This window comes from Pinus tabuliformis, chromosome X (assembly GCF_031772625.1).
Source record: "Pinus tabuliformis cultivar Carrire ecotype Pingquan chromosome X, CPIR1, whole genome shotgun sequence".
NCBI classification, from domain to species: Eukaryota; Viridiplantae; Streptophyta; class Pinopsida; order Pinales; family Pinaceae; genus Pinus; species Pinus tabuliformis.
Window position 1 is genome coordinate 539,914,209 of NC_142308.1, and position 13,346 is coordinate 539,927,554.

Here is a 13,346-nt window from a genome sequence, read left to right on the forward strand (position 1 = left end):
CGATAATAATAATAGACTTCAGATCTGAAAATCGGTTTGCCCCACATTGGGGTTTCTTTTGGAATGATTTGTCCAAAAATACGATTGTAAATTGTGTGATTAGTTTCTCTCACATTTTCTTGCATTTTCAATTTGTGATTGGTCCCATTTATGTTGTTATTTTTTATTTCCAGTAAATGAATTAATTTGTCATAAATAAGTGAAGAAATAATTCGCTGGTTAATACCATCTTCTGGTAACCAGAGTTTCACATGGTACCAGAGCAGATTAGTGCATATCAAAACATATCAGAGCAACACTGAAGCACTAAGGTTATTGGTGATTTGAGCACGAGGGTTTCAAAGGAGAAATCAAGTATTTATCACACAAATTTTCTCTTCAGATTTATTGTTCGAGGGTTTCAGATATAGCTTCAATTGGATTGAGAGATAAGGATTAACTTGAAGGTGCATCAAACTTTGGTGTCTCAAAATTCAGAATTTTATTATTGTTGGAGTATGGAATGATAGAATATGTTACAACAATTGTAATTGTACGAGAAAATCCAACGTAATTAGCAATTTACCAGAAGGAGGATGCCAAAGCTATGCGTATTATCCAGGACGAGGTTAAACATCACATAGTTCCCCATATTGTAGAATTAGATGTAACCAAGAAGATGTGGGATGCCATCTTGAAACTGTTCTAGAATGCTACCATAAAAATTAAGTTGATCCGTAGAGACAAGCTAAGAAACACCAAAATGAACAAGGGAGAAGGCATAGTTAGTTACCTCACTGGGATCAAACTTGTTAAGGACAAGTTAGTAGTTGTCAGAGAAAAGATAAATGATGACGAGCTCATGAGAACTTCCTCAAATGGTTTCTTTAAGCAATGAGGCGTGTTTTTCCAAGTGATTAATGGATGACAAAACCTACTTGACTAGGATTGTTTGTGGAGCAATTTCACTCAGGAGGAGGTCGGGTTGAGTCTTGCTAGTGGCAACAACAATATAACTAAAAAATGTGAGGATGAGAATGTTGCTCTAGTAGGAAAGGGCAAACCCAAGAAGGGTTAAAGCAAAGGGCTTAACTCCAAGGGACAAAAGAAGAAAAAGGAATTTAGTAAAATTAAGTGTTTGGATGCGGTCAACATGGTGACTATGTTAGTGAATGTCTGAATAGAAAGAAGGGTGACAAGACGAAACAACAACATACAACAACTTTCGTTGCTATTGACGAGCTATCTTCAAGACCTAAAGACGAGTTTACTCTCATAACTTGCTTATCTAGCAGTGAAAACCAATTTTTTGCGCAAAAAATATCTGAAACACACCCTCAAAAATGGAAAGTGTTGATGTTCGAATAACATTTTTTATTTTTTATTTTTATTTTTTTTTCAATGGTAAAATTTCAACATTTCAAAATAATGGCGTAAAAGATTTTATCATGACCCCAAAAAAAAAATTAAAATTTCAAAAGAATAATAAAAACATAAAATAAATTAAAAAATTAAAAAATGAAAAAACACAAAACAAATTAAAAAAAATAAAATAACAAAACATAAATTAAAATATATACTTAAAAAAAAATAAAAAAATCAAACATATTAAAAAAGACATAAAAAAAAAATCATAAAAATGTTTAAAAAAAGCAAAATTAACTTATAAAAGATAAGAACTAAAAAACTTAAAAAAAACTTAAAAATTATAAACAAGTAAATAGTAAGAAAAACATATTAAAAAAAATTATCTTGTGAACAATAAAAAAAATTTCAAGTTGTTTTATTTTTCTTTTTTAAATGTTGATTACTTAAAAAAACAAATATAAAACTATATATAAAAAAGACAAAAAAAAAAAAATCTCATAAACCATAAAATAATTTGAAAAAAAATAAAAAATAAAATAAAATATATAAAATTAAGTAAAAATAAAAAAAATTAGCAAAAATTAAAAAAAAAAAAAAAAAAACAAACTAGATTAAAAAAAATAGAAAATTAACAAAAACTAATTTAAAAAACTAGTAAAATTAATATTAAAAACATAAAAAAAAAAAAAAAAAAAAAAAAAAAAAAAAAACTATGAAATTTTTTAAAATATATGTATCTTTGCAAGTAAAAAAATAAAAAATAAAATAAAACAAATTTTTATTTTTATTAAAACAAATTACATTATTTTTTTAATCAATGTTTTTTTTTTTACTTTATATTAAAAACAAAAAAAATTCTACCCCCGCCCGCCTGTGGGCGGAGGGGCCTGCACATAGCCCCCTCCGCCCACGGCCGCGCCACCACAGGCAGGGGGTGGAATATATATATATATATATATAAAGTAAAAAAAAATTGTTTAAAAAAATAATGTAATTTTTGTTTAAATAAAAATAAAAATTTGTTTAATTTCTATTTTTATTTTTAACTTGAAAGATACATATATTTTAAAAAATTTCATAGTTTTTTGTTTTGTTTGTTTGTTTTGTTTTGTTTTGTTTTTAATTTGTGTTTATTTTTGTTTTTTTTTTTTTAATATTAATTTTACTAGTTTTTAAAATTATTTTTTGTTAATTTTATATTTTTTTAATCTAGTTTGTTTCTAATTTTTTTTTTTTTTTTTACTTAATTATATATATATTTTTTAAATGTTGTTGTTTTTTTTTCAAATTATTTTATGGTTTATGAGATAATTTTTTTTTTTTTTTTTTTTTTTTTGTCTTTTTTATATATAGTTTTATATTTGTTTTTTTAAGTAATCAACAATTTAAAAAAGAAAAATAAAACAACTTGAAAATTCGTTAAGTAATCATAATTTCAAAAAAATTGGACATAATAAATTTTAAAGTGTGAAACCCAAGTCTTCTAAAAAAATGTATATTGCATCAACACGTTTCAAAATCAGCATGAAAATCACTAACATTTAAAAACAAATATTTATATTTGATACATAAGAAAATTCAAAGTGTAAAACATATGCTCCAAAAAGAAAGAAGTATATTCTACATCACCACTTTTCAAAATCGGGTCACATTTTTACTACCCCTACGTAACAGGTAATCATATCGGTTATTTAAAGTGCCAAAAACTATGCTCTAAAAAGAATATGTGTGTTCTGCATCGCCCCTTTTCGAAATTGGGCCACTTTTTTGCTATCTCTACAAAACGGGTAACAATATCAGTTCCCGTTTCAAAGTTTACGTTGTTTGGATGTGAAAACTATTTGCCTCAATGGTTTGATTGAGGAAGAGGTGTACATAGAGAAACCTCAACGCTTTGAGGTATATGGAAAGGAATATCATGTTTGCAGGTTGAAGAAAACCTTGTATGGACTAAAGCAAACTCCAAGATCTTGTTATGCTCGTATTGACAGCTAACTGACGAGACTGGGATTTACCAAGGGCGAGGTTGATTCAAACCTTTACTTTAAGGTTTTTAAGAATGCACCTGTGATATTATTATTATATGTTGATGACTTGTTTCTGATAGGTGTCGAGCCTCTTCTCATTTAGTGCAAGAAGTAGTTGGATTCTGAATTTGATATGAAGGATATTGGGTTGATGCACTATTACTTGGGATTAGAATTATGGAAGAAACCTAGTGAAATATTCCTTGGTCAAGGAAAATATGTGTTAGAGATCCTTCAGAGATTTGGTATGATGGATTGTAAATCCATGACAACTCCAATGGAAACTAACTTGAAGAAGTTAAGAGGCTCTGACTCCAGATTGGTATATCCATCTATGTACTGGCGACTAATTGATTCATTGATGTATTGGTTAACGCTAGGCTAGACATATGGTTTGTTGTGAACACATTGATTCAATTCCACGTTGAACCGAGACATGAGCATTGGATTGCAACAAAGTACTAATATGAAATTAATAGTGAAGGTTTAATATAAAGTTTTGCAAGCTAGTTTATGTATTTTGGGCAATGGATCGTGATTGCAAAAGCACACAAACTAAGTTGATTTTTGCTAATTTTAATAGTTAAAAATGGAAAATAAGCAACATCACAACACAAAAATTTGATGACGAAGTTCAACTCTCCTGGGATATGTCTCCAAGTCCAACTTCCAATGGTGACCCTTTATATTATATGCTCAAATGTCAAATTACATCAACATACAATGCTCAACTTGCAAAAATAACTCCGCCATTGTGTCCAAAATCCCTAAAAAATCCTATATAGGCTCTTCTTGGGCTAAAAAAGGCTAAACAATGGCCAAGTTAGGTCTCCTCCATTATGCTTGCTAAACTACTCTACAATGTGGTTTGCTCTATTATTTTTTTCATGAATTGATCCTTCGGCACATTTGTATGTCGCTCCATTAGTCTACTGGTGGGTTTGGTGGCAGAGGTTGTGTTCTGGTTATAAAAATTTAATATTTTTTATACGTGGGTCGAGCCCCCCTTCGAGCTCACACCCCTAGTTCCTCGACGCCACATGGCCGTGGGCACGGGCGGTATGCCACACAACCCAACCCTTTGTTCCTACCTTGTCGGTCACGTGATAACTCCAAAGCCGAGCCCTTATCTCCTACGCCCTTTCCGTTGTAGCCCTGCCTCCTTCGCGGGTGGTCACATTGTTACATAAGTCTTGGGGTTGGGCCATTTGGGGGCGCTCGCTAGGCCGATCCTCCCCCCAACTGTTCCAACTATTAACTTTAAATATAACCATGCCACTCATGTTTAACAAGAAACATTGTGGCGTGATGGTAGGGCAGTCTGTTAGTTGGTAGGAGGTCGATGATTCGAAACTTGAAGAGGTCCATTTTGGTCCGTAACAAAATTTTGGCACGAAAACCAAGAGCACTTGGTGGCCTCTTATAAGGCCACATGGCACCCTCTAGTTGGCCCACGTGGTGACTTATGATTGGTCCACCACAACAACCTTACAACTAATCATCGTGTGTCACGTGCCCTCCCATAACAGGTCCAACCTGTTATTTGTACATCCCAATCATCTAATGACGTCAACATGATGTCATCATACAAACTGCCACGTGGTAGTCGTGCACTACCTAGTTAACCCTGTAAGTTGGCTTTTTTACTGTTTGCCAAAAAATTCAAAATGAGATAACTTCCTCATACAATGTCCGATTGAGGCGATTCAAGTGTCGTTGGAATCAAAACGACGAGATCTATGATTTGGCACTGGTTTTGGGATAATTTGAGCACTTTAATTTTTGAGCATATTTTTGATTCCCTAGATCATTCATCCCCATTGAAAGCTTTTGGAGCACCAAAACTCTATTTTTACTCAGAAAGTAAGTGAGGGTCCAACTCCCTCACTTTCCTGATCTCTATCCACATTTATTTGCTTAGATTGGTACCCTTGAAACCCACTTGAAGATACTCCACATTACCTCTATGTGAAGTCCTTATCCTTCTATCAAGAATTGAGTCTTCCTGCAACTCATTTAAATATTTAGGAGCAAAATATTCTATAGATGGAATTTGAACATTCTATTCTTGATCATCAATCACTGGAGGCTCATACAATCTCAAGTTTTTCACATTCACAACAAAATAAGTTTGCATGTAATGTGGAAAATCTAATCAGAAAGCGTTGTTACCAATCTTTTCCAAGATTTTGAAAGGACCATATCTGATTGGCTTGACTTTTTTACCTTCACCTTATAATATTTCCTTACTGATGTACAAACAAATTTGATCTCCCACTTGGAAATGATGATCAACCCGATGCTTATCATGTCTTGCTTTGTACTTGGCTTTGATTTTCTACATTTGTTCTTATACCCTTTGATGTACTAGCTGAATTTTTTCAACGAAATGATTAGCTTTGTCCATATCACTATGTTTATCTACTGCAATATCTTTACCAAAGATGAAATCCAAAGGAGACTCTGGCAAACCCAAACAAGCTTCAAATGGAGATACTTGTGTAGATGAATGCTTGGCACGATTATAGGCCTATTGGATGTAATTCAAATTCTCATCCCAAAGTTTAGGATGCTTACCACAATATCCTCGAAGGACGTGAACTACTATTCTATTCACTACTTTTGTCTATTCGTAAGTTTGGGGATGAAACACTGTGATCTTCTTCAACTTTGTGTCTATGAGTTCCCATAAACTTGACCAAAACTGTGTGATAGATGGAGAATCTCGATCATAAATAATAGAAATAGGTAACCCAAAGTGAACCCATACATTTTGGAAGAATATATTTGTGGTCTGTTTATCTTCAACATGATTCTTACATGGCATCAACACACACACTTTGCTTAAACGATCCACTACAATATATAGATAATGTAATATCCCCTTTCAAGGATATCCCTCAAACTTGAGCAAACTCCAACTAGTATAGGAGAAAAACACACAAGTGGTATAGTAGCCGGGAAGCTCAAAGAAATAAAAATAAGAGTAGTGCAACATACAATAATGTATACATGAAATGTAAGCAGATACTCAAGAAATGCAGAGAGAAATGCTAAGCCATTTTATTATTCTGAGTAATGGACAGAGTACAAGAGGTGATAAGAAAGATGGCACCTCGACTTGCACAAGGCAAGTGAAGAAATACACCTAGAATGGTAAGGAAATGGCCTCTCTCTGAATTGTGTCCAAGCTACCGGAGAACTGCTATGCTACTACTACTACTGGAATCAAGCGAGGATTTGGGGCTGTTCCCCTCCTCAGAAAATGCTGAAACTCTAGAATCAGACCTTGCTCAATAAACCCAGAAAAGCCCAGAAAGTTTTTCTAAAATGGCTAACCCCTGAAAATCACCCCCTTGAGGATCTACGCTATTCCTCAAGGCTCTGCACTGCCACTGAATAGAACCCTCCAAAACACTGCCCGAAACTCTGCCAAAATCCTCCAAGATGCAAGGGCTGATCCCCTGCTCAATCTCCTAGCTCAAATCCTCCACAAAACCCCAATCTAGAACTCCTACCCAGAAATACTATGTCATCCTCTCTCAAGACTGCGCAGTCATCAAGATGCTTAGCTCCTCCTCAACTCCAAAAATTGATCCTCCTGCAAAAGACTAATGAAACTACCTTGCCTAAGCAGGCACTCGAAGTCCCCCGGGGCTAAAGGTGAGATCTCCGAACGGAGACACTCAATGCAATAAACAATGTTGCAGACAGGCTAAACAGCCAGTGCGCTCTAAGTTGAAGCGACTAGCTCAAATGCAACTCAATTGAATGCCAAAATGAGGAGGCTCCTCTCTCATTTATAGCATTGGCCTCTCTCAAAACCCTAAGGCCCACCTCCTCCAACGTAGCCCCTCTCTTGCCACATGCTCCTCTCCATCTGCGAAGTCCCTCCAAGTGTCTACATGGGCCCCCTTGGTCCCCCTTCTCTACGTGGTCCTTTGGCCCCCTTAGTCCCCCTTTTAAGTTACAACGTTGTGCTACTACGGAGTGACTCTATTCAAAAGTGAGTTATGTCCCCTTTTTCTCACCTTTTTATTTATAAATAACTATAGAAGGAAAAATTGAGAAAAATCGAGTATTCCAATTAGCCATGGCTAATTAGGAATATTACAGTCTCCACTGGAAAAATGTTGCTTGTCCTCAATCAATTGAAGTGATGGATGATGCAAAATTTTCTCACTCTCCCAAGTGGCATCCTCATCCAGTAAATTCTTCCACCTCACTAAGAATTCCCTGACCATTTTGCTCCGCAGTTGCCTCTCCCTAGTATCAATAATAGCCTCTGGTTGCAACACCAAATGCCCCTCATCATCCGTGGGTGGTAGCTCATTTGTCACTATCACCTGCTGCCCCAATGCCTTCTTCAGGCATGATACATGAAAAACGTTATGAATCTTGCTGCCTTGGGGCAGCTCCAACTCATACACAACCTGTCAAATCCTGCGTATCACCCTGTATGGCCCATAACAGTGGGGCTTGAGCTTCTCAGCCCCCTTCTGCTTTAGTGACGACTGTCGGTATGGCTGTAATCATAAGTAGACCAAGTATCCTATCTCAAACTATCTCTCCACCCGACCCCTGTCAGCATATAACTTCTGTTGGTTCTGAGCTATAGCAATATTATCCTTGAGAGCTTGGAGAATATCCTGACTCTCTTGGATCCAAATCTTGGCTCTCGGAGCCTTGCTAGCACCAAACATCACGTCAACAAAAGATAAAGGGTGATATCCATACAAAGCATAGAATGGTGACATACCAAGGGACATGTGATGTGTAGTGTTATAGCAATACTCTCCAAAATGTAGCCACCTCAACCATGCTCGTTGCTGCCCACTGACATAGTTACGCAAGTAGCTCTCCAGCCACTTGTTAACTATCTCTGTCTACCCGTCCGTATGTGGGTGATAAATAGTACTCGGTGTCAACTCCGTCCCCACTAACCGGAAAATCTCCTGCAAAAACCCGCCCATGAAACCACTGTCCTTATCACTGGTGATGGTCTTAGGAAGACCATGTAGCCTGAAGATCTCTCTGAAGAATAGCTCGGCCACATGCGCTGCTGTGTAGTGTGCGAATATGGCGAAAAAATGTGCGTACTTTGTCAGTCAATCAACGACGACAAAGATACAATCCTTGCCCTGTACCATGGGCAACCTTGTGATGAAGTCCATCGAAATACACTCCCATTTCCCCTCCGGAATGGTAAGATGCTGCAATAATCCTGCGGGATGGCTCATCTCCCCCTTGTTCCTCTGGCAAATGTCGCACTCCCAGATATGCTAGAGTACGTCCTCCTTGAGGCCCTTCCATGAGAACCTCTCTCTAATGGCCATATAGGTTTTGGTAAACCCCTGATGGCCGGCTAATGGTGAATCATGTGACGCCTGAAGTATCTTCTTCTTGAGCTGAGATCTCTCAGTCAAGAAGATCCGGTCCCTGTAGTAGATGATATCATCGACCACCCAGTACCTATAATCTACCACCTGCCCATCCAGAACCTCACATGCGAATCTTTCCTTGGAGTACTCTACTAAGAGTCGAACCCTCTAGTCTGTATCCAAGCTCATAAGAGATAACGTGGCTGGTCTACGTGAAAGGGCATTTTCTACCACGTTGTTCTTACCTTTGACATACTCGATGTCAAAGTCATACGCTTGGATCTTACTAATCCACTTCTGCTGCCTCTCCTGTAGCTATTTCTGCTCCAAAAAGAACCTAAGGCTGTTGTGATCAGTCCTCACCTTGATCCTGTTACCCACTAAATACTGCCGGAACTTGGCCAATGCATGCATGATGGCCAACGTCTCCTTGCCGTATATAGGATACAACCTCTCGTGCAGAAGGAGCTTCCAGCTCTCAAAGGCTATAGGGTGACCTCCCTACATCAACACTGCGTCGATCCCCTCGCCCGACGCATCACACTCCAAAACAAATGGCTGCGAAAAATCCGGCACTGCAAGTACTGGGTAGCTACTCATAACCTCCTTGAGCCTGTCAAAGGCTCGCTGCGCTGTATCCGACCAACTGAATGCCCCATTCCTCATCAGATCTATCAGGGGTGCAACAAGCTTCGAGAAACTCTTGACAAACTTTCGGTAGTAAGTACAAATGCCAATGAATCCTCGAAGTTCTGTCACGTTCCTCTGCTCTGGCCAATCTCTGATGGCCCTAATCTTCTCCTCATGGACTCTCACTCCGTCCACCCCTATGATGTGTCCCAAGTACAACATCTCCGTCAACCCAAACTCACACTTGGAGAGCTTGGCATAGAACTGCTGCTCCTCCAAGATGCGCAACACTATCTTAATGTGCTGGAGATGCTCCTCTCAAGTCTTGCTGTAAATGAGGATATCATCAAAGAACACCAACACAAACTTCCTTAAGTGACTGCGAAAGATGTGATTCATGCAGGATTGGAATGTAGCTGGGGTGTTGGTTAGCCCGAAGGGCATCACCAAAAACTCAAAGTGCCCATAGTGACACCTGAAGGCGGCCTTGAGAATGTCCTGCTCCCTCATGCGAATCTGATGGTACCCAGATCTCAAATAAATCTTCGAGAAGAACTGTGCTCCTCTCAACTCATCCATCAACTATCGATACTTGGTATGGGGTATCTATTCTTTAGTGTCTTCTTGTTCAGGGCCCTGTAGTCAATGCACTTCCTCAATGTGTCGTCCTTCTTCTTCACCAACACCACGGAAGAAGCAAAAGGACTCGTGCTCAGCCGAATGTGCCCAAGAGCCAGCAACTCCTGAATGGCCCGCTCAATCTCATCTCGATAGGCCTTGGGATGCCTATAGGGGGTAGTAATCACTGCCTATATGCCCTGCTCAAGCTCGATGGTGTGCCCAAACCCTCTGTCCGGTGGCTGTCCCGACGAAATCTCCCCAAACACTGTGGCATATTGGTCAAGGATGGACTTTATCTCTGGGTGCACCATTTGCTCTGTAGTCCTTGCATCGGATGCATGCAGCTCCATTGCCCACTCTACGTCTCCCTTCCAGAAGACTGCCTCCATCCGATGAGCCGAAATAGTCTGTGGCGGATATGTGTGTTGTCCCCGTATCTTCTCATGCCTCCTTGTCTTCTCATCATCCCACTCCATCTGTAGGGCCTTCCAATCTATTGTGACCTTCCCTAGAGTGATAAGCCATTGAACACCCAGTACCATGTTGGTGTCCGGAATATTGACCACGAAAAAGTGGTCAGTCAGTGTGTAGGTGCCCATCGTCATTGATAACTCTGGGACATAACGAGCACACACCATGGTCTGGTCTCCTGGGACCAAGACTGAAAATCCATTGAAGCTCTCTGTTTGTATACCTCTCCGCTCAACCATATGTGCATCGATGAAGTTGTGGGTTGCCCCACTGTCAACCAAAACTGATACTTGCTTTCCATGTATTTTCCCTCGTACGCGCAACGTCAAATACTTAGGAACTCCTCACAATGCTGCAAGGGCTCCTCCAATAGGTGAAAAAGCTACACCATCTACTGCTGGTGGTGGAGGTGGAAAAGGATCTTGCGCAACATGACTATCTCCTGCCTCCATATCATCCTCCTCATCCTCTTCCCCGTTGCTCTCGGAGAAGGCCTCAATAAAATGTGCTTTGCCAACACCACATCTGTGTCCTGGTGCCCATGGCTCCTGACAGGTAAATCACAACCACTTCTTCTTCAGCTCCCTCCTGGTATCGTCATCAATCTGTGCTCATCCTGGATTCTCCTTGGGAGGCGGAATCCTCACATCCTTCCCCTTAGGCTGGAAAGCCTGTCTTTGGGGGTAAGGTGTCTAGGTCCTGGGTAAGGCATCCTGTAAGTCCCGGGTCTTGTTAATAGCGTCCTGGAGTGTGGTTGGTCTAGTGGATCTGACTAGACCCTGAAGTGGCTCTACTAACCCCTCAACAAACATGTAGATCCTCCATGTCGTGGATAGATCTGACACCATCACTGAAACCCTCAAGAAGTCTGCAATGTAGGTCTCTGGGCTCCCGGTTTGTTTGAGCCTCGTCAGCTCAACAAAGTGTTGTTCCAGGTCCCTCCGGTCAAACCTCTCCATTAATCTCCTGGTGAACTCGGCATATGTCATCATTGTGGAATGTTTGAGTGTAACCATCCCATGGAACCACCAATCCTGGGCCTCACCATCCAAATGTAATGTCGCCACCTTGATGGTCACTGTCTCCGACATCTGGTTAAGCTGGAAATAGATGTACGGTTTCTCCACCCAAGACCTTGCCGAATTGTTTGATGAACCATCAAACGTAGGCAAGTGGAATCTATTAGCTTTGCGGTAGGTGTCTCCATCGTGATAATGTCGGTATCCTCTGTGATGGTTGCGGGGTCTACTATCTCGTTGGAGCTGAACAAAGTCTTTGAATGAGAGAGCATCCCTTAACTCCTGCCCATAGGCCTGGTACTCTGCAAAATAATCGCCCATATGATCGGGGTCTGCCTCCTACTAGGCTCTAGCCCCCGTGTTTGTTCCTAAGAAAGTGGGCATGGTAGAGCGTGAAGGAGCATGTGAGGCCATCTGCTGAGTAGTATCACACTGAGTGGTACCCTGGTCTGGGAAATGGTATGATGTACCCGATCCCTCATCAACCTGGAAAACTCGTGGGTTCTCACGTTGTCTAGCCTCCACCGCCGTGAATCTCTGCCCCATCACCTCGATCTGCCTCGACAGATCCTGCACTAATTTGAGGGGCATGTCTACAAATCTCTTCCCGTCCTCATTTGCCATCGGATCCTCCTGCTCTGCGTCCAACACAGGCTCCTCCTATTCTGCGTTCACCATAGGCTCCCCCTGTTTTGTGTCCACCACCCGAACACAGTCTCCCTCTTCGTAGGTGTTCTCCAACCTACACTCAATATCTCTGTATTTCCTACCTCTGTAACAGATGTAGGGCTTCTCCCTCGGTGTCATAGACTGCTAGCTCCACAGGTTGAGCCAGATCTATGCTTTGATACTACTGTAATATCCCCTTTCAAGGATATCCCTCAAACTCGAGCAAACTCCAACCAGTATAGGAGAAAAACACACAGGTGGTATAGTAACCGGGAAGCTCAAAGAAATAAAAATAACAATAGTGCAACATACAATAATGTATACATGAAATTGTCGGCCGGATAAATCGTTCTTGCGGACAAGACTGATCTCCCTAGTATCAACTAATATCTAACAACAAGAATAACAAGCAAATCTACCTTTCTCTAAATATTGCGATTTATAAATAAAAACCAAGAGGTGTTTTAGACCCTACCTCAAGTCCAACGCTAGTTTGTGGCAGCCACGCTTCGACCGTCCAAATGAGTTTCCTTTTAAGAACCTGCAAACACAAACAAGCACACATCAAATAACACCTGCGTAGCTAATATAATAAATCATATTCATCATGGTGATCAAGGAATCCATGAAATAAACCATAAAGACAACTTATTGAGAAAAATAAACTTGATTGTATTAACTTTTAACAAAGAAGAACTTTACAACCTTTGGTGCCTTGATGTTGTACAAGCTCCCCCCAGGGTCCAAAATAGGAATCTCCTCTACTTTGACAAGCCTCACACTCTTCCAAATGAGATCAACAAGGTATATAATCTTTCCTCACAAAAGCTCAATTAGGAAGACTAAGTTCTAGCAGCATTTCACCTCAAAAAATCTTCAGCTTTCAACCTCCTTAGTAACCAGCCCAATTCCTCATTTTATAGTGCAAAGGAAGGAGGTTACAGGTCCACCTATGAAGGGATAGATTCCTCCTTCAAAGGGATAAGTTCCTCACATCAAGGGGTTAGCTCCTTTAGGTATGGGATACATGCACCTTAAAGAAACGAACTTGCCACCTCAAGATTCCCTCTAGAAGCTTCCAGAAATAACCCAAAGTGAGTTTTTAAGAATGTACTTACCCCTTTTTAACTTTTACAGGGGTCCGCACCCATTACACAGAAACAGAGCGGGCAGATCCGCAG